This window comes from Ylistrum balloti, unplaced genomic scaffold (assembly GCF_031769215.1).
Source record: "Ylistrum balloti isolate Yb309-2 unplaced genomic scaffold, AGI_CSIRO_Ybal_v1 Utg369838, whole genome shotgun sequence".
Classification (NCBI taxonomy): Eukaryota; Metazoa; Mollusca; class Bivalvia; order Pectinida; family Pectinidae; genus Ylistrum; species Ylistrum balloti.
In genome coordinates this window covers 128,406-134,103 of record NW_026781997.1, presented here as the reverse complement: position 1 = coordinate 134,103, position 5,698 = coordinate 128,406, and positions in this window count along the sequence as shown.

Sequence of the window (5,698 nt, the reverse complement as noted above, 5' to 3'; positions counted from 1 at the left end):
GCAGCATTATCACCACAGTACAACATTGTGAAAGTTTCACTTCGAAGTTGTGCACTGACACGGAAGAATTCTGGAAACGACATTGTTTGCCAGAATTACTGAACCATGCGACACTAAATGGATCAAAATCCACCAGTACCAACAAATATCCTGACGTTTCACCTCGGAACTCTTCTGCTTTTGCCAAACTCCAGGTGAAGAGTATGACATGATTGGATGCGACAGTGTAACATGCCAGTACAAGTGGTTTCATTATGACTGTGAAGATTAAACGTGCACCTAAAGGAAAGTGGTATTGCAAAGATTGCAAAAACAAGAAAAGGAAATAATTCAGAATGTACTGATCATTTATTTACATGACATGTGTTCCTAAAATGACACTGTATTCACTTTATTACTGAACTGAAATGAAGATATAACATGCACACAAATGTATGCTTCGTGTTGTTTTGGTACAGTTTGCCATACATGGAAATAATCATTTGATCTGTACATCTATTGAACATGTACCATTAATTTTTACTATTAATGAATACTTTGGATTTTAAAGACAATCCATTTTTCGTAAACACAGGTGACTAACCTACATATATCATGTTCAAAATCAAATAGGGTGCAGCAATATACACTTTTTATGTGCATGCAGTTACTTATGTCACTGTCAGACTCTAGATCAAATAATTAAATCATAGTCTTTTATAATGTAAAAATCTATTATCAAGTCTTTGAATGACAAAGAACTATTTGTGTGTATGTCACTATCAAAAGTATTATAATTCTTTGGTGCATAATAAAACTTCAAACTAATCTAAGTAAACCTGTTCATTTGTTTATTTATGAAGTATTATGCAGTAATAATATAGGCTATTTATTCCAGTTAAACATTTACTTGACCCCGGGACTCCAGAGTGAATTGTTTCTGTACATGGTTGGGTTTCCTACCTCTTACTTCTATTACATTTAAATGAAATTGTCAAAAGAAATTCTATAGGTGGTACCCCTTTACAAGACCTGGAGTCCTGTGAAGATATTTTTCTGGAATAGCCCTCAGCATAATCAGACGATTATTAATTTTTTGAAGATAACATATATAACATATATACCCGATGGAAAATGACTCGATAGAGTTTTAATTCCTATCTCAAAAAGGAAATAATTCACTGGTGTAACTCAGTATGATATACATCTTGATATGATGGTTTCAAATGTCCATACAATGATTGGAGTTATTGAACTTCAACTTCAAAAAATCACTTGTATTTTAATTCAATACAAGACTTTACATTGTTACAACCCTTCATTGTCAGTACTTTTGTAAACAATTCCATCTCCAAGATTTGTCATAATGGCACATACACGTACTAGATTGTCAATAACAGATAGTTCTCCACCTTCGGACTCTAACTTACAAGAATTTACTAAATGTAATGGCATAGTTCCTTGCAGTATGGAATATCTATTTTTCATAAGTCCAATTACACGCTCGATGTAAATTCTCACAGAAGCCAGTTTCCTTGATGTTTCCACCTCCTTTGCAGAAAACTGTTTTTTCCCCTTAGTAAAAGACGGCAATATTAGTTCTGCAGAACACACTGTTGCCATATCCTCCTGGACTGTGAAGCCACGGTCATCTAGTATCTGGTCACCTGGATTGTGTAAGTCCAATGAAATGTAACCATATTTCCTGGTAAGTTCAATGTCTGAAACGCGTCCACCCCAAGCTCGCGAAAGGAAAATTACTGATCCTAAGGGATTACAGGCTATCAGGAATTTAACTGTTGTGTGTTTTTTGTAATTGCAGTAACACTAGGCTCTTGCTTTTAGTTTCTTTGGTTTTTCTATAAATATTTCAAAAGAGTCAATAATGTTTGTCAACCTTGGAAAATTTGCCTTAAACACTGGTGGAATGGTAGCTGCCATGATTTCTCTGTCTGGCCATTGGAGCATAAATGACAGTTTTCTTTCTATTTAGGTCAACCCATCTCCAAAACACATCACTAACTGTTGACACTCCAACATCAGTCTGATTGGCTAAGTATTCAAAACTAATATTTTGTCTTAATTTAACGAGGGTCACAAAGAACTGGTCTCTAGCAGGCATTTTCCCAGATTTGGCACTTAAAAACTGAACTAAGAATATGAATGTCTGTTGAAAAACCATCCATGATACACCGGTATAAAACTTGGACTTACTGTGATCATTGTCAATAATTTTTGCTGACAATTTAACACTTGTTATATTGTTCAGTTTCTCCTTCAAACTATCTCTTTCACTTCGCAAATTGTTAATTTCCTCATACAGCATTTCTGTTGTTGCGCTGGGAACACTTATATTCTCGGGATTAGTAGTTGCCTCTACACAAACATCAGCACCTGTGTTATACAGTAGCAGTGAAGCATCATCTCTCTCGGTTGTGCAAGACGTTGCTGCCTCGGAACTCTTGCTATCAGGAAATAACTTTCTTTTCTTTGCTGCGCTGTAACTGTCGATCTTGTTCTTGCCTTTCTTCAATGTCTTCGGTGTTCTTTTGAAAATGCTTGGCACATAATCTGGGTGTGTTCTGTCTGTTAGGCTTGCCTGATAAAACAGAAGATATGCACAAATGATTACTATATCATAAATAAATTAAATAAATTGAAAATGATATTTATTTAATCTGTAATGATATTTACTACATGGACTAAGCTGTTATTGTAATAAAATTTATTTTAAGGATGAGCATTATTTCAGTATTAATGAGCAAGCATTAAGGCCAGAATTTAAATATAAAATGTTTGAAAATAGTTCATCTTCAGAAAGGTCGTAATATAGGATGTAAAAACTACTACTAATAATAATAACAGGGCATAGTCCTGCTGGAGTTATTTTGACATATGCAAGTCCCTGTGCCCTGTAGGTACATTTTTAGGCACACAATAATTTGGGGAAGTACAGATCTACTCAGTCGAATCACAGGGGCACGGTTGGTATTATTATATGTGGTCATGCTACTATAATAATACCAACCGTGCCCCTGTGGTCGAATCACAGGAGTCTGACGTTTAATAAAAAAATATAACAATCTACATAAATATACCCCCATATACAAAAAACAACAACAACATTATTCAATGTAGATTGTTATATTTATTTAGGCCTATTGATTAAACGTCAGACTCATGTGGTCGAATCACAGGTGCCTGGATCGTTTTAGAAAAAAAAAATAAAGTAGTATAGATCTACTATATGAGAGTCTCATGTATAGTAACTCTAATATTTTTTTCTAAAACGATCAGGCACCTGTGGTCGAATCTCCTACTAGGCCGTCTATGTCCCTGGTTGCCTGGCCAAGGCGAATTCCGGCATTAATAAATGTGGACTTGGTGGGGCAGCAGTTCATTAAAATATTAACAATGACTGAATTATAGTTAAATTGCCTTAACCAGTACCTGTAATGAAGTGATCGCTGCATATATAAAGATATTTTGTAGTAGGCTTCCATTCAGAGCCGTCGGCGTTCTGACGTCCACATGCCCATATCCAACGTTGTCGTCTTTCTGCATCTTTCTCTGTATCAGGGAACTTTAAAAATGACAACTTCTTTTCTAACTGAAAATGGTGATTAGAGCAACCCCCGGCACTACACGATTTAGGCATACCGATGCCTTAACATCGTTTTTTACAGATATAAACTGTATTACATAACGATTATCAAAGAACAAAGATGGCGATTGTTTTCACCTCCGCTTTAGTCGCTAGGCGTCGTTAGGGTCAAGTACCCGGATGTCCGGGGTTATGAATGTATGATAAATATAAATCTTACTGTTCATTCTTGTCAGTAAAATAACTATGTGTTAGGTTTTGAACCAGAATATTACAAATATGTTGAATTTCATGTCTGATGTTGTACGGTCATGTCAGTCCAGTAGCGGTATCTATATTTAGCATCAATGTGCAGAAGCTGTGTTTTTTCTCATGCAACATAATTAGATATTGTTTTTGTAGAATTATAGTGGAGTACAATACAGTTATAACTGTAAAAAACTTATTTTATTACTGAAATTGGACACATTTAATTGCATAAGATAACGCATCATATACTGTTATGCTATTGTAACACAATAATTTCTGTACATTGTATAATTTAAATAGTGAACAACCGAATAATTCAGAGTTTTGTTTGAAAATTGTAGTTTTTTTCACCACACATCACAATGGAGTCAGCACCTGACACTCTTAAAAGAAATTTGATGAACTTTAATGATCGTGGTTTATTGTGCGTCGGTTAGCTGTCATTACAGTGCGCATTAATATTTTTTCTGTGGTAGGCTAATTACAAATAGTATCGAAAACAAGATGGCCGCCGGGCCTATGGCTATCACAACTACGAAATTTACACAGATTTTATATTGTGTGAGTTGTTTAAATTAGTGACGAGGTCAATAAAAATGAAATTAAAAATAAAATAATTGAAAAAAAAATAATAGTCTATGTTTTCAAAAATATTAAAACCCCCTATCTGTCGTCTGCTAACATGGCGAGTTCAAGCGACATGGAATGGGATGCAGACGAGCTTTGAAACTTTAAAGTGGAACTTACACTTCCAGAAAACTTATTTTCAAACGAATTATCTTGAAGTGATGAAGAACTTCTTTTAAATATGGATTATAATGATGTGTCATCATTGGCCGAGTTGGCTGAAGGAGAGATACAAGTTCCTGATGAGGTAGGCCTACATGTAGCCATGGACGCCCCCATACCCCTGGCCTTACCCTCGGGCGAGCAGCTGTGTCCCTCGGGCCCGGAAAATGAAAAACAAGACCAGAAACCTGAAGAAAAGGCTAAGAGATTTAAAACTTGCACAGGTGAAGACGTGGAAAGTTTGTTCCAGTCGAGACAAACACCGTCGACGAAAAAAAACATATCATGGGCCATGCGAATTTTTCAAGGTACATGTACGTTCACTATTTGGGTATAACGTAGGTTTAGCAGTTGTCATAAAATTGTTGGTTTATTCACATCATGTAAAAGCAACTTTGAAATGAAACAAAGCGGTAATTGAAACAAATAAATTGTTGATATTATAATTACAAACAATCACATCATTTCAATTTTACATAATGTAAACGTGATTTCTCCGACAACTATCAAAGTCTATCCATCGTCGTTTCCGTATTTTTAGATTGGAACATTGAGGTACATGGGAATCCGATGGATATGGAGACAGCATCCCCAGGGGAATTACCTACAGCATTGAGCAAGTTTTACATAGAAGCTAGGCCAAAATCTACAGCAAACGAAAATACTGTAGGGGATCTTTACCACAGGAGTACCCTCATTAATATCCGAGGTGGAATAAATCGGCACCTGGCAGATCTACACAAGAACATCGACATTGTGAAAGAATAGGAGTTTAAAACGGCAAATGGTGTTTTAGACGGACTATTAAAATAAAGAACTCGTATGGGTACCTCAAAGCCAGTGCAACATAAAGAAATAATACAAAGAAATGATTTGCAAAAAATCCCCTATGTCCATTTATCCTCCACTACCATGTATGGTATCATTTATCAATCCATTTTGTAACCAGGGGATTAGAATTTCACCATCAGCTGTACACCGATTCTTTCGAATTTCACAATGATGAGAGTGGCGAATATGTCACTAAAATTTGACACACAGCAGAAAACCCAACAAGGCGGATTAAATTCAAGCACT